Source organism: Tursiops truncatus, chromosome 1 (assembly GCF_011762595.2).
Source record: "Tursiops truncatus isolate mTurTru1 chromosome 1, mTurTru1.mat.Y, whole genome shotgun sequence".
Classification (NCBI taxonomy): domain Eukaryota; kingdom Metazoa; phylum Chordata; class Mammalia; order Artiodactyla; family Delphinidae; genus Tursiops; species Tursiops truncatus.
Genome location: NC_047034.1, coordinates 46,013,175 through 46,038,368, shown reverse-complemented (window position 1 = coordinate 46,038,368; position 25,194 = coordinate 46,013,175). Strand labels below are relative to the sequence as shown.

Below are 25,194 nucleotides of genomic sequence, written 5' to 3'. Positions count from 1 at the left end.
TGGGGATGGAGGTGGGAACAAGACCTTTTATTATACACCTTCTACATTCTTTTGACTTATGTGAATGTATCATTTATTCTAGAATTAAATTATGTGGCATGGGTGCACTAGAGCCAGCCAACCTAGGTTTGATTCCAGACTCCACCAACTGTTACTGGCCAGTGTCGTAATGTTACCTAAATTCAGCGCATGAGTTTTCTTGTGAGCAAAAGGGGAGTTAATAATAGTTTCTACCTCACAGGAGTGTTTTGAGAATGCAATGAAGTAATTACATGTAAAGCCATGAAATCAGTGTCCAGCACATAGTAGGTGTTCAATAAATCACGATGCTATTCATGATAATGCTGCTCTCTAGAGGTATATCATTTTTCAGTTGGTATGTGTGGCTCTCTCCAGTGATTGGAATTATTGATAGATTTGTGGATGATTTTTATTTTCTTTGCTGTGCTTAAAATATTTTCCAGATTTACTATTAAGGTCATGCTGGTTTAATGAAAAAAATCAATTTTTTTATAGTGATAAGAACACTTAACATGAGATCTACCCTCTAAACACATTTTTAAATGTACAATACAGTATAGTATATTATACAGCAGATCCCTAGAACTTATTATCTTGCAAAGCTGAAACTTTATACTCATTGAATAGCAATTCCTCTTTCCCCCTACCCTCAGCTCTGGCAACCACCATTCTACTATCTGTTTCTATATGTTTGACTATTTTAGGTATCACATGTAAGTGGAATCATGCAGTATTTGTCCTTTTGTGATTGGCTTATTTCACTCATCATAATGTCCTCAAGGTACCTCCATGTTGTTGCATAGACAGAATTTCCTTCTTTTTTAAGGCTGAATAATATTTCATTGTACGTATATACCACATTTTCTTTATCCATTCATTTGTTGATGGACATTTAAGTTGTTTCCACATATTGGCTATTGTGAACAATACTGCAATGAACATGAGAGTGCAACTATTTCTTCAAGATTCTGATTTCGATTATTTTAGATAAATACTCAGAAATGGGGTTGCTGAATCATATGGTACTTTTATTTTAATTCTTTTAGGGACTTCCATACTGTTTTCCATAGTGGCTGCACCATTTCACATTCCCAACAACAACAATGTACAAGGGTTACCTGTTCTCCACATCCTCATCAACACTTGTTATCTTTAGTTTTTGTTTTGTTTTGTTTTGTTTTTTTGATAATAGCCATCCTGATAGGTGTGAAGTGATATCTCATTGCGGTATTAATTTGCATTTTCCTGATGATTAGTGATGTTGAGCATCTTTTCACATACCTATTGGCCACTTGTATGCCTTCTCTGGAAAAGTATCTATTCAAGTCTTTTGTTCATTTTTAAAACGGGGTTATTTTTATGCTTTTGAATGGAAGTAGTTACTTGTAAATTTTAGATCATAACCCTTTATCAGATATATGGCTTGCAGATATTTTCTCCCATTCCATAGGTTGCCTTTTCACTCTGTTAATTGTTTCCTGTGCTGTTCAGAAACTTTTAACTTGATGTAATCCCACTTGACTATTTTTGCTTTTATGGTTTATGAATGCAAATGCAATGTCTTGAAGTTTTCCCCTTGTGTTTTCTCTGAAGAATAACAGGTTCAGGTCTTCTGCTTGTCTTTATTCCATTTTGTATGATGATAATAAGTTTCTTTAAAAAAACAAACTGAAGTCTGTTCCTTCTCAGTCTTAAACACTGCCCAACTTTCACCTCTGCCCTGCTTCTGGCCCTTCTAGATCGACTGACCCACTCATTGGCTTTTATATTCTCTAGTTTTTGAGATAATTACCCCTTCGACTACACCCTTTTTCTTTGGTTCACTGTTGTTCGCATATAAGTCCCACTCCTGGCTTTAGGCTCCTAATTTCAGCCTTACCTCTGAGCTATAGGACTAATGTTTGCATTTGTTTACTATTTGAACCTTGATTGTACTTAAACTTGGGTATGAATCCCACCCTAGCTTTGTCCCAGGAAATCACCCCTGACAAATCACACTTTATCACAGTGGCTACACCAACCCTGACCATCCCCTACATTGGGGGAGGAGGTGGCAGGTGGGAAGTCAAGATGATTCACATTTTATGCAGAAAATATATTTATTGGCACAATAAGAGAGTTGGCATCTGGGCATGATTTCCAAACAAGTATAGAGTCATTTGACTTTCTAATGATAAGCATGTCTCCTTGTAAAATCATTTTACAGAAAAACAGATTGGCACAACACCAGGTTGACAGTAAAGGCAATTCTGTCAATAACGACTGGAGCTGTTCCATGCAGCATTCAAGAACTGCTTGATTCAAATAACAAATAATTTGGGCTTCCCTGGTGGCGCAGTGGTTGGGAGTCCGCCTGCCGATGCAGGGGACGCAGGTTGGTGCCCCGGTCTGGGAAGATCCCACATGCCGCGGAGCGGCTGAGCCCGTGAGCCATGGCCACTGAGCCTGCGCGTCTGGAGCCTGTGCTCCACAATGGGAGAGGCCACAACAGTGAGAGGCCCTCGTACCGCAAAAAAAACCACCAAAAACAGAACCAAAAATTTTTTTAAAAACTACGTAAAATTATGAAGATGAAAGAGCCATACTATTGCCTGGAGCACTAAGGAAAGAAGGGCAATGGGGGTGCACTTCCAGCCTAAGGTGCACACTGAATTTGACAACCAGAAGTAACTTGTCCTGATGCTTGGTCCTACCCAAGGTCTCTGTATTCTGTGCATTCTCTGCATTTCCAAGAGGCAGGAAAAATGAGGTGTCATTATCGTGTTTTATGTTAACTATCAAGAGGCAGAATTTGTGCACCTGGCACATGCTTAACATTCGAAATAATTCCCTTTACGTTGACATAGGAAAGACAAAAGAAAAGGTTTTTAAAAAAGTGAATTATTTCTGCTAACGTGGAAACATTTATAGCCTGGCATTTCTAGCCACTAGCATGGAAATATCTACCTTTGTAACCCTCAATATCATTTTTATGCTTATAGAATTTTCTAGAGAATGCTTAACTTTAAACTGGTAATGTAATGTTCTTTTCCTACAGGTATATTTCCCCCTGGTATATGTGTAAACCCAGGCATTATAAAAGCAAATATACATTTTTATTTCTTCTCCTCCTCCTCTTCCTCTTCCTTTTTCTTCCTCATGAGTTGTAGAAAAAGCAGCAGAAAGTGTGCTTAATAGTGAAAATCGAGATCAAGAGAATGCAAAGTCACATAAATTCAGGTTTGATACTCAGCTAATGGTAGTAGTAATAATTAATCAGCAGTTCCAAAGTGTTCTGTAAATGGCCCTATGTGACACTTACATGTAGACTGGGTAGTTTGTTTTGCTTCACAGCTATGTCCTAAGGGTCCTCCATAAACAACGAGCAATATAAAAAAGCCACAAAAGAGAAGAGGAAAGGAAATAACATTTACCAAGTACTTAATGTACACCAGCCCTGTGCTAGATGTATTATATACCTTAACTCTTTTATTCTCCTCAGGGCCCTATAAGAGGGCCACTAGTGTCCCAATGATGATGAAGATGTTGACAATGACCATGGTGGTGTTGATGGCTACAATTACTAAGACTTTCTTTGTGCCAGGCACTAAACTATCTTCACTGGACTGTTATTCACTTATTGAGTGGCCACACTGTGTGCCAGGTACTGTTTTAGACACTTGAGATATATCAGCGTACAAAACACACAAAAATCCTGGCTGTTGTGAAGCTATATTGGGGGGTGAGAGTGGCACTGGGGATTTCCAGGCAATATACATGTATATAGGGAGGTAGAGAATATGTTAGGAAGGGAAAAGTACTTTAGAAAAATAACAGATCAGAGTACAATGGACCAAGATTTTACGTGTGGGGTTCAAGTTACAATTTAAAATCAGCTGTCCCGGGCTTCCCTGGTGGCGCAGTGGTTGAGAGTCCGCCTGCCGATGCAGGGGTCACGGGTTCGTGCCCCGGTCTGGGAAGATCCCACATGCCGCGGAGCGGCTAGGCCCGTGAGCAATGGCCACTGAGCCTGCGCGTCCGGAGCCTGTGCTCCGCAAAGGGAGAGGCCACAGCAGTGAGAGGCCCGCGTACCGCAAAAAAAAAAAAAAAAAAATCAGCTGTCGGTATTAGTGTTTGTGGCAGTAGACTTTACTGAGAACGAGCACCTTCAACTTGCAGCAGTTGAAGAGGCTGGCCATATGAATAGAATAGGACTCCATGCAGAGGGAATGGCCAATGGAAAGGATGCTTGGAGTGTCCAATGAACAGCAAGGAGGCCAGTGTGTCTGGGCAGAGGAGAGCAGTACAATGGGCCAGATCCTGTAGGGCCTTGCAGGCCAGTGGGAGGAATTTGACTTTTACTATGAATGAATTGATAAATCACTGGAGAGATCTGAGCAGACAATTGACATGGTCTAAGGTATATTTTTACAGAACTGTAATAGTTCTTGTGCTGAAAATAATACTCCACCCGGCAATAGTTCCCTGAGGTTTCTAGAATTCCCATCTTACAAATTAGCTGGAGAGTGGAAAAATCAAGTAACCTTAGGTGAGTGATAGAGCCAAGACTCAAACCCAAACCAAGCATTGGCTGTCTTCCAGACCTGGGCTCATTTTATGAGCACCTTGAAAGAAGAGCTTCTAGGTTCATGCCGGTTCAAGTTCATGATGACTGAAATACAGGTTTCAGGTATGGGAAGAGGTCCTCTGTCCTACCTGGCCTGGTAAATAGAAGGCAAAAAAAAAAAAAAAAATTAATTCAGCCAATGACTACTGAGTTCCTATGTTTGTAGTTACCACGTGAAGGACTGGAGGTACAAACTCACCCATTAGGTAGATTATGGTCTGAAAGGAGAGAGATGGATATGAACAAATATGTGCAAAAAAGTATTATAGGAATCATGTAAAAAGAATCTATAAGCTGCAGTTTAGACCAAGATGGGAGTGGTCAGTTCTAAGACGGAGCAGGTAGGCTCTTGACAGTTGTCAAAATCCTTTCTCATATTTAATGTTTTGTATTGTCAGGTTGTCCACTGGCTCTGATTTTGGTTCAGATGGCTTAAGAAGAAAGATGTTTTTTCTCTTGAGGTACTTTCCAGGAAAAAAGCAGATATTTTCTCATTTGAAGCTTCCTCCCTGGGTGTTGCCATTGACTAGTTTTGCGATTTCAGTCTCTTGAATTCTTCTGTCTGGGACACGTTGCAGACTGTTGGAAATCCAGAAAACAGAAGGGAACAGAAAGCTGTCTGTGCCTTTGATGTCAGCGAACTCTGCTTCATCGTGTGCGTCTGCATGTCTGTTTCATGGCGTGTGTGTTTGTGTTAATGTGTGTGTGTACGTGCACATGCATCTCAGTTTCTTGGAGAGCCCGCCAGGGCTGGGCAGCCCACCCATGGTTCTCCCCAAGGAAATTTTCTTGTTTACGAAACTTAATTGGTATCACATCACCGAGTTGGAGCGGGTGCCTCTGTTGGATAAAGCATTCATGTTCCAATTTCCTCCAAATAAACTCTTGCCTCTCCGCCACTTTTCCATCCTGCTGCCTTGGTGATTCCTTTGGACGTGATTCTTCCGAAGCTCCCTTGCCAACCGTCAGAGAGGCAGTGCCGTGAAAGAGAAACAGGATGGCCTGTGGACCTCTGGTCTATGCTGGGTTAGAATTCCCAATTCTGAAATTTCTTAAACTGGCTGACACTGGGAAATCCATGTAACCCTCTTCATCTGTAACTCAGACATAAAAGTACCTACTTCATAGTGTTGTCTTAAATAAGATAACCCATGCAATGGGCCTGGCTCGTAACAAAGGCTCGATGAGTGTTAGCTAGTCGTAGGCTCACTTTAACAACATTGTCTTCCCACGGATGAACCGGTGGCAGTTCTGAGCACTGAGTCATGGCCTTGGTCAACAATAAGAACCGTCGGTCCATCTGAGGAGGACCTCCAGATGGCTGGCCACTGGCTTGACTTATATTCCTGCTGGAAGGGAAGAGGTAGAAGGTTGGAGAATCACAAGCCCCCTGCTGAGATTTCACCTCAGCTGCTTCCATCAGTAGATTCACCCCAGGGATTGTAGAGATATTTTGTGTTCCTGGAACCTTGCTCTGGGCACCATCCCAAGAGAGCTCAGTGTTTAAAAGGCTGTGTCCTCAGCAGTCTGGTCTCAGACCTTACAAGACAAGATAAATTGCAGCAGCAGATGGGAGCCTTCCTTGGAGGGTTTCTAGGGAGGCCATGAGGAGACCATCGCCACAATCACCAACAGGCACTGACTTTGTCGACAGCAGTTTGCTGGGTGTCCAGTCCTTAGCGTCAGCTCAGTGCCGACTTACTCCCTCTTCCACTCTGTGGTCACAGTTGCTTATACCCCATCTCTCTGACATGAGACAGCGGGGACAGACATCAGCCATAAATGCCTGAGATGGCTGCTCCCTGAAAGAGTCAATCACCGATTCATGAGCTTGAGGATGAAGCAGAATCCAAACTCCTCAGCGGAACCCACAAGTTCCACACAGACAGTGCTTTTCTGTTTTCCTAGGAGGCACCCCCAGGAAAGCAGAGTTGAGGCACCCAGAGGTAGAGGCAGGGGCCGGCAGAGGGGGCTTTCTCGGGGAGTACGTCCATTCCGCAAACAAGCAGGCACCATCCCCGTATGCACCCCCTGCAGGCTCTGGAGCTCCCAGCCTGGAGCCTGGCTTGGGGAGGAGGAGGGCAGCAGGTGAGACAGGTACGTGGGTATGAGACAATGGGACACATGCAGTGATGGTGAACAAAATGCTCAGGGAGCACAGTGGAGGGCCTTACAGGAAGGTAGCTTGGTAGGAACTAGAAAATAAACAGATTCCCCCAAGGATTTAAAAAATGCTGACTCACAAACTCCTGCAAGGGCAAAGCTTAAGCATCTTGAATTTGCTTTGTATCTTAGCTGCCATGGAGTTGAAAGCATGTGAACAATGAATATGGAGGAACTGCTGCACCAGTAAATAAAAGGAGGCATTGGCTGGCAGTTGTGAGAGGTTGGGGGAGGGGTGCCCTAAATGTGGACTAACGGGCTCAGTGCTGACTAGGGATAAAGTCACCTCTCTGCCCACCAGAATAACCTTCACTCGTCTTCATAGGTGATTCAGGCTAAATCAATTAAACTTTGGACACTAATCTGTCTAACCACAAAGTTGGAATTTGGCAGGTTACCCACTCCTCCAGAAGCATCTAGGAGGCCGGTATTCTTAGAAAGGTGCTTTGTGTTTCCAGAAAGAAAGATGTTTTGAACATCTGAGGTTTTGTCCTTCGCAAGGGTGTGCTCAGTAAGGGCATCATTACACTTGGGGAAGAAAACCAGACCCGAGACACGTGAGATGGGAGAACGTGTTCCAGCATGTCAGAAATAGACCAGAGAGTCATCATCAGAAATAACCCCCAGAGCAAGCATGGCATTGGAATGGATACCTAGAATGTAGGAACACTAAAGCAATCTTCTATTTACGCTCAGATAACATCAGACCCCTCTGGGGTCATGTGTCTAACTCCAGGAGCTTCAGTTGAGAAAGGGCAGCAGAAATTGGACAGGCTTCAGAGGACGGTTGTCAAGATGATTGAAGGGCTGGAAATAATACCTACCAGAAAGGATAAGGGAGACAGGTCTGGCACCAACTAGCTGTGCCATTTTAGACAAGTCGCTTCAACTCTGAGGAGTTCCATTCCCTCTTCTATGAAATGAGAATGGTGGCCTGACTGAGCGCTCAGGACCGCCTGGGTTTCACAGTACATTTGTAGTCCAGAAAGAGAGAAAGCTAGGCAATAACTTTCTCATTCATTTTAATTATATGCCTATCTGTTGCACATCTCCGTCTTCTTCCTTACTGGAGACAGAATAAGAGAATAAAGGTTGAGACTATAGATTCAGATATTTTGTTGAAGTAAAAGTGATGCAGTAGAGGGCTTTTCCTAAACAGGGCAGAATTCAGAAAATTAAATAGAGCTAACCTTTGAAGTTTTTGTTTAAAATAACATTTCAGTTCTCACGTCTTCAGAAATTGTAAGCCAGCTCTCTCACATGGAGCCCGTTCCCCTTACCCAATCCATGCTGCCATGAGAGCTTCTGGTTTCCTCCGCTTGGGTGAGGTGAGATGGAAATGGTCATTTACTTGCTCCCAAAGAGATGCCAGTAATCTGTGCCTACAGGTTACTTTTTTGTAGGGTACAAAATCCATGTAAAAGCGAGAGGAGAGAAGCACCTACAGGAAAGCCTCACCCTTCCTTTAATGACGTTCCCATAGTCAGAGACTGTCTGCTACCTGCTTTCAGCACGTAGTGGAGAGGAAGCCCAAAAGGGTGACTTGCCCCTCATGGCACTAGCCTTAGAATTCTGCCCCCAGGCTCTGCTTCCTTCTCTCCAGAGGAGCCATGGATTGGGGAGCAAGAGTAGGAGACACATGGAACAATCTGAGACAGTAGCTGGAAAACTAAACTCTAGAGCCTATGGTTCCCACTCATCACTGCCTGGAGTGTGAGGGACTCAGTCTGATCCAAAGGCGCAGGGCCATGTCGCATGGAGTGTGGAGCCCAGCATCATGGTCACACTGACCTGGGTGAACACCCTGGGTCCCAGCATCCAAGTGCTGGTAGTACTCTCAGTCAGAATGGTTCCCAGCCTGGGCTGCATTTTGCAATCAGCTGAGGTGCTTTAAAAAAAATACTGATGCCGAGGCTTCATCTGAGATGAATTAAATCAAGATCTCTTGGATTTCAGGAGGAATTTCCTTACACTATAGACTGGACCATGAACCACTATATGCTTCCATTGGCAAATGAACGTAAAACACACAGAACATCAGAAGAATCACAGAGGAATAGAAAACCCCCAGTTTATCATATCCTATCCCTAACATATATAACACGCCTTAAAAAATCCTCTTCTTGTGGAGATGCTATGTTTGTTATGCCTATTAAGCATGCTTTTACTCAGTACCCTTTTATTAGCTTTGATTATCTGATGTACCTGAGGAACATCTGCCCCAACGAGTTGTCTGCAAAAAACTTAGTTGCAGGTCAGTCTTAATAGCCACTTTTTTTTTTTTTTTTTTTTTTTTGCAGTACGCAGGCCTCTCACTGTTGTGGCCTCTCCCCTTGCGGAGCACAGGCTCCGGACGCGCAGGCTCAGCGGCCATGGCTCACGGGCCCAGCCTCTCCGCGGCATGTGGGATCCTCCCAGACCGGGGCACGAACCCGTGTCCCCTGCATCGGCAGGCGGACTCTCAACCACTGCACCACCAGGGAAGCCCAATAGCCACTTTATTGCTCATTCTCCCAACTAATGTGATTTTGTCATAGTGCCTGGCACTTAGTAGGAACTCAGTATGTTTTTGATAACTGATGGGCAATTCTTGATCTTGGCCCTGAAAATTTCAGCTCACTGGATGCTTAGATGCTATTAGGATAATTTATTCAGAACTTAGAATGATGGTAGCACTAAATCAATATTTCACATCCATAGGGGCTACTGGCTATAGTGTAGATTTACAGAATTTATTTCCATCTACAGTTTTCCTGCCCTGTCTCATCTGTCAGATAAAGGGCTTCCATTTGTACTCTCACTGCAGGATATTTTCACCTTGTCTGTATATGCATCATTAAATAGTTCAAGATTAATTGCAGAAGAGATAAATAGCAATCTTTCTTGCTGTTGATGGCAAATTTCAGAGCCAGAATCTTTGATTCCCCTTAAACCTGGGTTTTTGTTGCTGTTGTTATTTAACATTCCTTTGCAGCTCTCCTATAGGTGCTAGATGATGGATGGGGCAGGAGTACAATCTATCAAAGCACTCTGCTGGCATACAGATTGCAAAATCTATTATGCCAACCATCGGTACCCACTTCAAACCTCTGTCTCTCAGCCCTATTCATCTTTGTTCGAGCTTCTGTCTCTTGAAAAGCTTCATTCACAACCACCCTCTTTGCCTCATCATCTCCTGGTCATTCTTCAAGGTACCTCCTCTCAGAAAGCCTTCCTCAGGAGGCTTTATCCTGATAATATCTACCATTGCTCCCTATAGGACCAAACTACCACTGAATTTGAGCTCCTTGAGGACAGATATCGTGCTTATTCACTTCTGAATTCACAGCATTTAGCAGATTTTAGACATTTGATACGTTTTTAATTAATATGTACACTCAACATATAATTGTCCAGCCATCGTCCAAAACTACAGTCTTCTAAGAAAAAACATTTTCTATCTCCTAAAAATAAAAACAAGTCACTGTTCTTTGCTACACAAGTTCCCAGGCTGGAATGGTGGTTCCCCTTTGATTCGCTTCTCTTCCCATAGCAAGTCGATCGTTTCTTTGGAATATGCCCTGTAGCCCCCGACTCGCCACATGATGCCCCCCGAGCCTCGGCCGTGACCTCCTCGCCTTCCTCGTGCAGCTCCGTTCAGTATTGCCTCCTCACTTGCCTCCCCTCTTGGTAGGTCTCTCTCACCCCCACCCAGTGTTGCAATCAGCTCTCATCTAATCTTCACAAAGGGAAAGGCTTGCTTTTGCTTTGCGCTTTGCTCAAGAACCTATGATGGCTCCCTATTCGTGTTTGTTTTTCCCTAAAATGCTTCTTTTATTCCTTGTCTGACTTCATTCAAACTACTTATCCTAAACCTATTTGCTCCTCTCCTTCTTGCACCCACCCAACATAGATCGTCCACTCCAGTTCAGTGGGTTGTTTTCCGTCCCCTCCCATCGGCATGTCCAGCGCCCTCCTACTCTGCTCACTCTGACCAGCCTGCTGTGGAGCTCTGTTCAGTTCCTCACTCAGCAGGCAATGCCCTCACCTCCACTGTATGCCTGAGAGCCCACCTACCTTCAAGGCTCATCCATACCCCATCTCTTCCAGGACACCCGCCCTCATCACTCCAGTCCCCACTCATCTCTTCTCTCCCTGGTTTCCTTTTACATTATTAGCTGGTACCATGACTGCTTAGAGTTCCCAAAATATTACATATGTTTTAGTATCTCTTCCCCTACTTCATTTCAAGCTCTGAGATCATACATAACATTTCTTTGGTATTCTTCCCTTTGCCTGTCACAATGGATCCGGCAGACTTGTTGATGGTTATAATCTCTTAGTCATTGTGACTGATGGGAATGTTAGGAGAGGTCTGGTCGAAAGGTTATCAAACGCCAAGAAACAAACTCTGAACTTGTGTGGGGAAAATAAAGTTGGTCCATGTAGATTATTTTTTATGTAATTAAGATACATATTAGGCCAACTATTTAGATGATGCTAATAATCATCATCCTAGTAAACTGTAACCATTATTTCAATTTAATTGAACACACATGACAGCATTTAATGAGTATGTTCCACGTGCCAGCATTGTGGTGAGGTAGAGCTAGAGGTTCCCAAAATGAATAAACTGTAGGCAGGTAATAACAACACTAGGTAGACTATGGGTAAAATTATAATAGTGGTTTTAAAAAATTTAAGCATATTTTGGTTTATAGGTTATGGGAAAACTCTTGGACTCAGGGCATTGATATAGGATGTAGGAATTTTAAAGGAAGAGGTAGAACCTCACAGGATAGTAGGGGGCTAGGGGGCTGAGGGGAAGAGTGAAGTAAGGTAATAGTGCTAAGAGGAGCAAACTGAATGGAATTTGAAAGTGCAGGAAAACAGTTTTTAGAAAATGGTTGATTATATGCCATTTAGTTGGAGCATAAGGTATTGGGAAAGGGAGGGAGTGGCAGAAAATCTGCAAAGGTAAAAAGTTTCATTTGTACCAGGATTTTTGGGCATCAAGAGTTTGGACTTTTCCTATAAGAAAAAAGAAGCCATTGAAAGGTTTTGAGCAAAGTCCTGATTGCAAATTCTTGCAGAATTCTGTGGCATAATTCCCTTTATGATGTTGGAGAAGTAAAAGCTTGGCCTATGGCAACCAATTTCCTTTTTGCTTGAAATGCTAGACTTGAAAGAAATATGTCACATAAAGCTGAAAACTGTCGAACATCTCAGAGAGCCAGGAGTTTGCTCTCTAATGTGTGGGATTTTGCTAAATGTATAATATTTGCATGTTTCCAGCGTTGTCATAGAAGCAAATGGCATGTTTTTGAGAATGTAGCTCTCCTGTGGTGTTTCCTGGCTAGGACAGGATGTACTTTCACTTGGAGGGTTGGATATCTGGAGCCCAAACTGGGGTCGACTTGTACCTTCCAGAGTTGAAGTGATTGGAGTTGAATGGCGGCCACCATCTGCAACACAAAACATTCTTTCAGTCTTTAGCAAGAGGGTCCCACTAGTGGAAAAGTACATCAGGGAGGCTGAAGTCAAAAGGAATTCACTTTCACTGAAAATTTCATTTGCATTTATTTATTCAGACTTAATATTTGCTGGAAGTGGAAACTTGTGTTCATTTTCTTTGGATCATTAAAATGTGCTCATCTGAGCCATAAACAAAGCCAGCCGTGCCCAGATATCAACTAGAACAACTCGATTAGTGATAATTGCATCACAGCTCCCCTGTGCATTTCATGGAAGCTCATTTGATTACAGTTACTAAAGACAATCTTGACAGATGGAGGGGATTAGACAAGTGGTTCTTAGTAGTTTCCACCCTCAGACAGATTTGACCAGGAAAGGATGCAGTCATACAACTGCTCTCCCTCAAAAGCATTTCAACACCTCAGCTAAACTGGTGGGGAGAATAGAGTAATAGTTTAATAAATTTTTAAAAGTTTATTTTAGCTATGGTTTATGATAATACTTCTAAAATCAGGGGCTTAAGACAAGATACAAAATTTTGACAGGAAGAGGTAGGACCTTGTAGAGTATTGGGGAATGAGGAAAGAGGTGGAGTAGATTAATAATGCTTCAAGGAGCAAATTGCATGGGATTTGAAAGCATAGGATCAAGCAAGCAATTATATCTGGAGAAAATGTATTCTTATTGTCCGACTTCAAGTATGAACATTTAAACTTTAAGGAACTGGTGTTACCAATCGGAGTCCCATGAATTATATTGTGAGGGCCATTTCTCAGATAACTGATTAATGAAAATCAAATTGAAGAACTCTAATAAGGCAAGGAGAGGTGAAAGAATGGGTGAGAGGGGCTTCCCTGGTGGCGCAGTGGTTGGGAGTCCGCCTGCCGATGCAGGGGACACGGGTTCGTGCCCCAGTCCGGGAAGATCCCACGTGCCGTGGGGAGGCTGGGCCCGTGAGCCATGGCCGCTGAGCCTGCGTGTTCGGAGCCTGTGCTCCGCAACGGGAGAGACCACAACGGTGAGAGGCACGCGTACCGCAAAAAAAGAAAAAAAAAAAAAAAGAATGGGTGAGAGATGGCCCAAGGGCACATTTTGGAGAGAACCAGCCCAAAGGGTCTGGGCATGCAGGGCTTCTAGGAATGGAGCAATTTTCAATCTTGACTTTCAGATTCTTAGCTGTAAATGCCTCACTTTACAGCCCCTCAAGTTCAAACCTGACCTGAGACACACCCTCTTTCTGTGTGATCACCCTTCAATGGTGTGCACGTAGCAGGTGCTCAAAGATCCTTCGCTGAACACATCTTCATAGATACTTCAACCTCACACATTTAAGTGAAGCTAAACCTGAATGAAGAGATCTCCGTGTCTGCTGAGGATCCCTGCCCTGTTTTCAAAGGACGCAAAGGCTGAATGTCTCTCTTTGTTGATTTGTGCATAGTAGTTATCTCTTTTTTGAACGTTAGTTTTTTCCCATGTTTTTGACAAATCTGAGTTGATTGCAAAGGTAAAATGAGAACTTCCTTTCCCCAGGGCTTTATTCATTCTTCCAAATTGAGCTGGAAAACACTATTACTAATTTTACCGACACTTGGGAGAACTTTTCCCTAATATATTGCTTCTAGGGGACACTGGCAAATTCTTAAGCCTGGGTAACCAACATGAAAGATCTGGAAAGAATCAAGTATAATGAGAATGTCTGAAAGAATTTGTTCTCTTGAGCAAACTAGCCTATTCCTAATAATTTCATTATTTTTATTAACATTATTTTTTTTTGAACTTCTAAAATAAATTTGTACCATAGCAATCTCCTCTCCTTGTGGCTTTAGAAATAATATCCACCATCTATGGAGCATTGATTATGTTCTGGTCGTTCAGCCCAGACCTCATTTGACCCTCACAGTAACCCTATGAGAAACGTGCCGGAAACTGAGGATCAGAGAAATTAAATGACTTGGTCACATCTACTAGGGGATGGAGAAGGGGTTTGAACTCAGGACAGAATGAGGCTAAAGCCCATTTTCCTACCCTACTGTGTGCTACTTCTCTAAGACCTGAGGAAACTGCTTTGTACCCCCAACATGAACCGAACTCCGTTAAAAATAAGCACAGAGGCCAAAGACTTATCTCTCAAGGGATAGATTGCTTGGTGCCTCCCAGAAAATTTCAGCCTAACACCCTGAGATTAGTTAGCCTTGCATCTCTGATCCATGGAGGTCTGTTTAATTCAAGTCACATGTGGGCATTTTGACTCCAATTATAACGTCAGTTCTAAATCTGTTGGTATGTCACAGAGGCACAAGTTAAAACCCAGGAAAGAACTTGAGCTGTTACTGTTCCCAAGCAGAAACATCCTTGGAAGCTTATCTGAACAGAAGGCCTATCTGAAAACTTGGAGGTTTGCCCAGCCTTGGTTTCCTGTCTAACTGCAAGTAGAGAGACCCAGACGTGGAGCCAAGAGGTTCACACTTGTGGGATCAGCGATCTAAATTTGAGGATTTGGACCAGTAAAGCCAGATGCAGCCTGCAGCCAGGACCCTGCCAGCATTACCACGCCAATGGGCCCAATGGCACGAGGAAAAACTGGCAGAAGAAGATAAGAGTTATAAATGAAGTAATAATACAACAAGGCAAATCAACCTCCCAAATGGCAGAGATGGGGAGAAAGATCCCCTCTGGATTATTTTTGTAGATTATTCTGCTATCCTTGGCATCCAAAAAGGATCTTCTGCTATCGGTGACAATGCTGGTAACTAACGTGTATTGAGCACTCGCCATGTTTGTGATACTCTACTTAGCACCTTACACATATTATTTCAATGGTGAGTGATTATAATGAAAGTGGCTGAAAAGGCAAATGTGCACCTTAAGGGTTTCTACAGAGGGTTTCCTTTTGGCACAATCTTTGCTATAAAGGAGACAACTCTGTTTTTAGAGCTGCATCACCTCAACTGCCTGCCCTGTTTTCGAAATCCCAGCCCAAGGTCACCTTGAGTCAAGATGCTTCGCTGTTGCCGTGCCACGGCCATGACTGCAGGAATAACCCCATCACCTACTTTGGGAAGCAGAACCTCTGATGCACCCAAGGTCCTTTAGCAGATCTTTCCGGCCACCTCCCGGTGATGCTTCCTGCTCTGGCTACACTTAACCCCACAATCAAACCATATCTCTTCCCTGCTCTACACCCTCCCTTTGCTTAGAAGAGACAGGGCAACATCTGTGAGAGAAAGGGCAACCTTTCTTCACATGTTGTTTTCTCAGGAGGGAGGAAGATGTCCTAGATATTCCACAGAAGACTTCCTGTCTCATTGGCCAAAATATAGTCATGTACCCATTTCTAAACCCAACCTTCACAGGAATGTGACTGCCATGATTATCTTAGACCCATTGGGATCTACCCCTGGAGCTGGGGATGGGGGTGACTTCCCCAGAGTCATGTGAGCGGGGGTAGACACTGGAATGAATGGAGGTTGGGAAGGGAGAGCCGAGGGGACCAGACACTGTGTAGTAACCACCAGTGTCCTACACAGGCCTCCATATTTCACAACTGGGACTGTCCTTCCCACCTCTGCCCCAGGGAAAGTCTTACTTTCCCTCAAGTATCACCACTCCAGGGCTGAGTCCTGCTCTTCTTAAGGAAAACAAACCCGTCCCTCTTTATGTTTCCACGCCACTCTGTACCTACCTCTATTGCAGCACTTACACCCCCATCCTCCTCCTCTTCGTCCTTCTCCTTTTTACAGATATCTTCTTTTTACACGTATTACACATATCTCTTCCAGGCGGACTGGGAGCTCTGTGATCAAAAAAACCGTGTATTTGGGCTTCCCTGGTGGCGCACTGGTTGAGAGTCCGCCTGCCGATGCAGGGGATGCGGGTTCGTGCCTGGGTCTGGGAAGATCCCACATGCCGCGGAGCGGCTGGGCCGTGAGCCACGGCCGCTGAGCCTGCGCGTCTGGAGCCTGTGCTCCGCAACAGGAGAAGCTGCAACAGTGAGAGGCCCGCCTACCGCAAAAAACAAAAAGCAAAAAACAAAAGAAAACATGTATTATTCAATGTGGTATTTCCAACACCTAGCTGGAATAAAATAGATGCTCAATAAATGTTGGCTTGAAATTATTTCTGAATTTCCTTTATGAAAGTCTATTTCATCATTACCTAGAATGTGGGGCAGGGTGCAGAGTTGATTTAAAAAGTGGGAGAGAAGAAAAGATGACTCTGCTGTTGGTTTGTTTATTTGTTTCTTTGAATTTATTTTTTTTTATTTGTTTTTTTTTTGCGGTACTCGGGCCTCTCACTCAACCACTGCGCCACCAGGGAAGCCCTGTTTGAATTTATTTTTAACCTGCCTAATTCAAAAAAAAGGATGTAAGGGAGCAGGGGTGCCAGCTGTCATGTACTATGCTGAATGTCACTATGCCTGTATTCCCCATAGCACACAGGAGAGGGTGGGGTACAGCGATTCAGACCTCATCCGTCTGTATTCGAATTCAAAGACTGGCATATTTCCTAACTTGCCCAAGGCTCTGGCAGGGAAAACTCAGATCCCCAAACTCAGGTCATTCTAGTGCAGCAATAACCATCTGGGTTTTCAGCAACTTGGATGGAGCCATCTGTTTTCCCAGCCCACATAAAAATATGCACAAGAAGGGTGCAAATCAGCAAATCTACAGCTTCCAGGGGACCCAGCTGGGATGAGCCCTCCCTTTGAGGACCGCTGAAAGGTAAATCCGGCACTGGAAGACAGAGGGCCAGCAGCAAGACTAAGGGGCCAAGCAAATCCAGATTCTGTCATCCCTTCTTGCCTTTGCCTAGAATAGAGCCCACCTGGCTCCCTGGCCACGTGGCCATTGTGCTTGTGCGAGGGTCACCGTGGAGCATGCTGAGAGCCCGGAAAATTACCAGCAGACTCACACAGTTCCCACCGGGCCACCAGGAACTGACCACAGAGGAGCTCCCTTCTCTGACCCTCCTGGGTCCTCCGACTGTCCAGTCAACCCTCGCGTTCTCGCATAACAAGCATGGTGAGCCCAGGTGGTCGGGAACAGAGGGGCTTTTTGTGTCCTGGTCTCAGAGAAGAGACCCCCTTAGCTTTTCCCACATACCCCACTTCTGTGGCTGTGGCTTCTCCTTTCCTACCACGCCACATCACAGAAGGGAATTTAGAGCCGTCTTGGCGCCCCAGCGAAGACAGAGAGCAGTGGATTCCACATGAAAAACGGAGTAAAATGGGGGTGCTGTTAGCCAGCCACCCAGGTGCAGGCGGCTTTTGGCAGCCCAGGACCTTGGCGGTTATTTAGAAGGGCCTTTCTCATGGTTATTACAGTTAATTGTCACAGAGTTACAGATTCATCCGTAGGCAAAGAGCCAGCCCCAAAGCCCCAGGGAATTTCAGACGGATTAATAAGCAAAATGGCATGCACGTAAGGCAGCCCATTTTCTATAAGGAAATGATTTCATTATTTCTTTATTCCTCACTCCTGGATCCCATGCTTGTTACATGTTCTCCTTCACATCTTGGAAGACATCTGTCCAACAGGGCTCTGGGTCAGGGGAAATTACTGTGTTCCTTGTTTTTAATTTGGCAACACACTTCCACGATGGGACTGGTGCGTTTTTCATGACTCCTGATTCATCTCAGAAAGATGCATTTCAACCTGGCCATCTTCTAGACTCAGTGGTATTTTGCTGTTAAACCAAAATTCTGCAGAGTGACAATGATGCAGTCTTAACAAGATAGCATGAATGGCAGCATCACCATTTGCGTAAAGAAAGCCCATGCGCAGTTGGGAGCCAGAACAGTAGCTTAACTGACATCACACACAGAAACAGGGGATCTGTTAATTAGAGCTGGTGCTGAGCAAAAAGACACATACTGAGCTTTGAACGTAACTTCCTCTTCCAGTTTCTTTTTCTCTGATTTTTGTGCTAAGGTCTCTATCATTACTCCTGAGAAGCAGGAATTATCTCAGAAAGTATACTGCTCTTTGGCATCAACCCCTGCTGGTTCAACTCTGTCCCACAAACCCTACTAGTCCAGTGTAGAGGGAGAGAGCTGTGTATCTGCTAAATCCCCCTCCATTGCAAATGATCAGTGCCTGGATTCATCTTTCTTTGCTGCTTGTGAATTTCCATTTCCTCTAAGCCTTCTCTCCATTACATAGCCCCAAGAAGCACAGGTTAATGAAAAAATGAAGAGCCTGACTTTATAAGTGAAACATTCTCTAAAAAAGCAGAAACTAAGTGAACTAATATCTGTGCAGGAAAAAGAAAAGTTTTTCTGAGCTGTTTAAGAGTAATGATTTAATGACCATGTTGCTACTTAAAGATATTCTTATTTTGCTCATTATTGCTATTTCCCATTTAAATTTTTCAGTGTGACTGAGGAGTCTATCATACCAAGTCCAAGCTTCTAGTATTTAAAAAATGCATGAAAATAATGCGGAAAATAATTGGGTTGCTCCCAGCACATAAACTAGTCAGGCAAGACCTGGGCAGAATAATACTTTATGGCAGTGGTTGGCTATGTGTGTTTTCTGTAGGGGCCAGAGAGTAAATATTGTATGTTTCATGGGCCATGCAGGTTCTGTGTCAACTGTTCAACTCTGCCCTTGTTAACACAGAAGCAGCCATACCCAATACACGAATAAACGAGCATGTCTGTGTTCCAATAAAACTTTATTTTTAAAAACAAACCACAGACCAGATTTGGCCCATAGGTCATAGTTTGCTGACCTCTGCTTCATAGCAAAGCCCTAATAAATTTTCTTCTTTGGCTAAACAGTGAGTGGGAGCTTGCAAAACCAAAGCTGTTCTGAGGGGATGACACATCCCCACATGAGATGGTAGCCAGCACACAATAACTGGGTTTCTTCCTTTTACTTTCTAACAATTAATAACTGATAATTGAACAGCTATTTTCAGCTTAGAAAGTACATGTTATCTACTTGAACTGCAAATTCTGTGAGGTAATATCAACATAATGCAGATTATTTATTATCTTGGACTTCCAGTTTCTGGGAATAGCAGATAGGTTATCCAGACCAATTATCCTATGGAAAACAACTGAAAATACAAAAGGCATCAACCTAAAAGCACCCAAGAGCTAACAAAGTAGGAAGCGACTACCAGACCTAAATGGAGACAAAATATTAAGCAAACACAGAAACAAATTTTGCCCTGATAACATGTGCTGATCCTGGCAAAATTGAACTTTCCTTTTGGTGACTTCATGGGGTGATAAGGACAGAAATCAAAGCCTCGGGCCTGTACAAGCTAGAAAATCTACTAAGAAATCACCACTACAGTAAACTTGAACCTCAAAGGAATAACCTCTGGGGTAAGAGAAAGCCAGAAGTGAAGCACCCTTCCTGCAAGTAAGCAGGTAGTTTTCACATCCTCAGGTAGATCTAGGACCCTCAAGCGTCAAACTTGGTTTAAGGTGATAGTTCCTCCAGACATCTTTCCGAAGAAAATATAAATCATATCTGGAAGAAGATACATGTAATTTATCCTGGGCCTTGAATTACTCCTACAAACTGTTTTCCAAGCACAAGAACCTAGCATATAGTCAAGAAAACTAGCTAACAATTAAAGCATCAGGATGTCAACTAAAAACAGATTTGCCAATACTTTAGCTATTAGAGTTATCAGAGACAGGTTAGAAAGCAAGGATATTTACTGTTTTTAAAGCAAAAAAAAAAAAAAAAAAAAAGAGCAGGCTTGATAGCAGAAAACCATAGAAATGACAGCATAAATTTTTCTTTAAAGAACCAATTGAATATCTAAAAAGGGAAAGTGAAACAACCAAAAATTTAAAACTTAATAGAAGTTTTTAATAACATATTAGACATACTAAAAGAAAGAATCAGATATTAGTAGCCCCATATTTGAAAAAGAGGTGCCCAATATCCCACAATTAGCAAGTGTTCAACAGTGATGTTTATTTTTTTGGATTGGAAGTCCCACTAACTTTTCAGTACGTGGCCAACTTTGTAGTAATACGTAGTTATATTGCTAAGGGAGAGAGGAAACCTCATCTTCTTCTCTTGCCCACCTTAAACTGTTAATTTTCAATCCAGTTTTGGAGCCCCATTCTGCCTAGTAACAACAAACTCCCCATTGGGTCACCAAAACATTGATCCCTTTGTCCTATCTAGGAATTTTGGTCTTGTGATCAAATTCACTTGATCTGCCACAATGGAATTCAAGTTCTTACCTTTAGTTTCAGTTTGTTCTAGATAATGAAATGAATAAAGGACAGCCTGCTACCCATCAAAGGGCCCTTGTGTTTAATAATCAAACATAAACAAATTTGGTAATTGAGAAAAAAGCAATGAAAAAAGTGTTAATGTAATATTTCTTCATCTAAAATTATTTAAAAATCTATCCATGAGAGTGTTCGATCCACTGGTAGTCCCACTGCTCAGAGAGAGGGCTATGTAATCCTGTAGTCAAACAGCCCTGGACACTGCCCTTAGCCTGATACTCCCAAGGTCCTCTGACCCCTTCTGTAACTCACTTCACTGTGGCTGAACTCTGCCCAGATACCTTCCCAGGGATCACAGAGACTTGACCAAATCAATAGGATTAAGTTTTTTGGCTTCTAATAATAGACTACAGTCCAAACGATACCCCTGTCCTAATTTTGTATTATAGTTTTCATGAATTGTAATTCTCTGTATATTTTAAGCCCCACAAAACTGTCAATATGCATTGTATTTACCATCTGTTCTACCTATTGCTCTTCGTTCCTTTTGGGATTTCTGGTATAACTTTCCTCCTGTCCAAAGAATTCCCTTTAGCATTTCTCTTAGTGTGGGTCTCCCGGTGATGAATTCTGTGTTTTTATTTGTCTAGAAAAACATTTATTTCACTTTCACATTTGAAAAATATTTTCACGGGGTAATCAATTCCCCGGTTGACATCTTTGTTTTTTCCTTTGCCCTTTGGAGACATTGTTGCATTGTCTTCTGGCTTTTATTTCTCTTTTGAGAAAATAGTTATAAGTCTGATTGATGTTCCTTTAAAGGTAATGAGTCAGTTTTCTCTGGATGCTCTTAAGACTTTGGTTTGCAGAAATTTTACAATCATGAGCCTAATTGTGAGTTCTTTTGTTCTTATCCAGCTTGGAATTAGTAGCACTTCTTTGATATCTTTCATTAGTTTTGGGAAAAAAATCTCAGCTATTATTTTTTTCATATATTGCTTCTGCACTATTATCTCTCTCCATTTCTTCTGTGACTCGTTTTATGTACGTTGGATCTTTTCTCCATGTTCTACATATCTCTTATGTGACTTTCTTCATTTTTCAACTTTTTGCTCTCCGTCCTTCAATCTGAATGTTTTAACTGATTTATCATCCAATTAACAAATCCTCCTTTGTTATGTCCAATGTATGATTAAACCTCCTATTTAGATCCTAATTTCAGTTATTACGTTCTTCAGTTGTAGAAATTCCATTGATGCTTTTATAGACTTTAATTCTTTAGTGAAATTCTCCCTCTTGACATCTACTTTTCTTGAATATATTAATCAGGTTTTTAAAAAATCTATGTCTCATAATCCTAATATCTAGGTTAACTATAGATCTGTTTCTATTGTCAGATTTTGTTTAGAATTCCGTTTCTTGGTACGTCTAGTTATATTTTATTGACTGTACAACATTGTTTATGAAAAATTGTAGATGTTCAGAATGATGTTATCTTTCTCCAAAGGAAATTTATCCTGTCCTCTGGCAGACAGCTATAGTAGCAAGCAACTTGTAGTCTCTGTTGGTCTTTACGTGCCTCTGGCATATCAACTGAGAACCTAGGGTATTTACTGGTGAAACCAAGGGTAGACATCAGTTAGATCCATTAAACTATAACTTGCTTAATAAATAATAAACTGTAACCTGCCTTCAATTTTCAAGCTCGCTGCAATTGTTTTTACAAAAACTTACATATCCTCCAAGCGTCACGCAGCCTAAACAATAAGATGTTTGCCCAAGTTGTTTTTCAAGAACTTGGAGTCAGCTGTGTCCAGTTCAAGCTCCAGCTGGTTAAGACTGGTTGGGACCACCAACCCGTCAACTGGGCATGTGTGAGTATCCGATTCATGACCTTTTGGTGTCAGAGGGACCAAAACTTCACCCTCAGAACATGCTAACACTGCCATTTCCTGAATATGCATCCCGTGAAGAAGCATGTGTCTTCGCTGTGCCTGTACAGAATGATTACCTCACCTTTTTCTTCCCTGCAATCACCTTTCCTCAGCACGCCTCAGACCACCCTGCTTCTTCATCACATAAATATTCCAAGCCCCTCACCTTCAGGGAGGCAGATTTTAGGTTTGTTCACTTGGCTGCCTCGTGGAGAAACCTTTTCTCTGTTGCAAACCTCAGCATCTCAGCTTTTGGCTTGCTGCACGTCAGGCAGATGAGCCTGGTTCTGGAACATGAGAAGTCCTCCTGAGCAGACCCTGAGCTTCAGTTTTTATCTCCTCACCCTCCCGAGACTGCTCCAAACTCCTTTTTGTTTTTAACCTGCTTTCTGCTTGACTTGTACACCTTAAGAATGTGACCAATGCCTCTAGATGAACACCAGAGGATCCTCTACACCTCTCTTATCTCAGGAGATCTTGGCCTCAGGTGCCGTCTCCCCAGGTAGTCCTGAACTCCACCGTTTGTCTCCCTGGTTGCGTTAAGACTGCTGAAAGCTCGGATGGATTCGCTGCCTCTTAGCCTCTACCTTCTGTCCAATTCTCAGCTTTTCCTTCTGTGCCAAAAATTGGCAAATCCCCTGAACGTGGCACAGAGAATGTTGGCCTTACCTTAGCGAGTTTCTCTCCTTCTAGGATCTTGACTCCCCGAGTCCTGGGTATTTTGGCTGCTCTTTGATGTCTTATAAAAATGTGTATTTTGTGCTTTTCTATGGACTTTCTAGGTGTTTTCAATAGGAGACTTGATCTGTTGTGAGATACTCCATTATAGTCAGAAGTAGGATAAGCTTCCTATAATAGAAACATAAACTTTTTATCTCTCTGCTTTCATCTTTCTTCTTTTGTCGGTACAAGAAATTTAGGCTCTAGATTCCTTCTCGATACATTAGAATCTTCTTCCAATGCCACTTAAATGTCTTATGCCTTCATTACTTTAGGGTTAACCCTACGTTGTTGATGCTTCTGAATATGCCCAGACCTTCAATAAGAGAATGTATCTGTCACATGTTTCTTGAGATGTGGGCTTCTAGTTCAATGTCTGGGAAGACATAGTTTCCTAATCTTTGTTATCAAGCTTCATGTTAATCTCTGCTAACTTCTAAATTTCTCTAATTTAGTGAGTTTCTTCCTGTTGTGTAGAGATGGAGTTTCCTCATTTATTCTGCAAACATTTACTTGGTCCCAATTATTTCTTGGTCCTTTGTTTTTGAGCCTATACTTGCATTACAAAATGCCTCAAAAGGAGGAAAATATGAGACAATTCTATGTAAATCTGTTCAAATGCCCATTGCTATTCTCCCTTTTTTTTGTGACTCTTTTAAAAAATACCTTTTAACTATATTTAGAATCCATCCCATAAGTCATTATTAAATCAATTAAAATATATCATTCAATAGACATTGTATTGAGCCTCATTTAAAATGCATATGTTGGAGCCATAATGGATCACTGTGTTGTCAGATATGGTGGTTCTTCATCTGTTGCTGATAAAAGTGAAACTATGTTTTGAAAAGTAAAAGCCATCTGCAGCCGCTTTGAAAGTCAATTGACATTTTGTTAATTAGCATTTATTTACAGTAGTTGAATAACAATATCAAACTACAATAAGGAATGAGCAGTTAACATTAAAAAAAAAGCTGGTGACATTAAGTTTCATCGTTTGGCATCAAGTTAAAAGCACAAATTCTCTCACTTCATCCCATCTTACCCTTCCCCCTCCCCGTGTCCTCAAGTCCATTCTCTATGTCTGCATCTTTATTCCTGTCCTGCCCCTAGGTTCGTGAGAACCGTTTTTTTGTTTGTTTGTTTTTTGCGGTACGCGGGCCTTTCACTGCTGTGGCCTCTCCGGTTGCGGAGTACAGGCTCCGGACGCGCAGGCTCAGTGGCCATGGCTCACGGGCCCAGCCTCCCCGCGGCATGCGGGATCTTCCCGGACCGGGGCACGAACCCGTGTCCCCTGAATCGGCAGGCGGGCTCTTAACCACTTGCGCCACCAGGGAAGCCCTCGTTTGTTTGTTTTTTTAGATTCCATATATATGTGTTAGCATACGATATTTGTTTTTCTCTTTCTGACTGACTTTACTCTGTATGACGCACTAGGTCCTTCCACCCCACTAATAAATGGGAAGCAGCCGCATAGCACAGGGAAATCAGCTGGGTGCTTTGTGACCACCTAGAGGGGTGGGATAGGGGGGGTGGAGGGAGACGCAAGAGGGAGGGGATATGGGAATATATGTATACGTGTAGCTGATTCAGTTTGTTATACAGCAGAAATTAACACAACATTGTAAAGCAATTATACTTCAATAAAGATGTTAAAAAAAAAAGCACAAATTCTTTCAGAGACTAAAAGGGGATTCATTGAAGTCTGTTTAAATGGAAAATAAACTAGAAAAGGGAATGAGAGATCTCAGAGAGGTGGGGTTAAGGTGTGGCTCTTGGGTCTTAGAAGGGAACAGATGAGCAAACCACTAGTTGAGTAGCTAGTTAAGCAAAAGGGGAGAATAAGAAGTAGACGAAATTATTTCCTTATTTAGTGGCTTTTTAACACAAGCCAAATTATCACTGGAATTTTGGCAGTCAGCAGATTCCAAATGACTAGATGATCAAGTTAAGAAATCACATTTAACTCAGGTCCTGAACCGTTACCATCAACCTCTGGACATGAAGCAGTCAGGGAGTGAGGGGAAAAGAGAGGGGCTGATTTTATCAAGAACATTTTGACATATTAAAATTAGATATCAGGAAAAAAA

General features: G+C 42.5%; 1 protein-coding gene across 3 annotated transcripts in view; it reads left to right on the top strand.

Annotated features, from left to right (window-relative positions):
• Positions 1-25,194, top strand: part of TSEN15 (tRNA splicing endonuclease subunit 15) — a 538,803-nt gene that overhangs the window by 199,281 nt on the left and 314,328 nt on the right. Inside the window, exon 12 of one of the 3 annotated variants that reach the window (XM_073803605.1) lies at positions 5,026-5,601. The exons of the other annotated variants lie outside the window; for them this stretch is intronic. The gene's annotated coding sequence lies outside the window, so the exon portion shown is untranslated. Of the gene's footprint in view, positions 1-5,025; positions 5,602-25,194 lie in introns of those variants that run through there. 3 annotated transcript variants of the gene reach the window in all.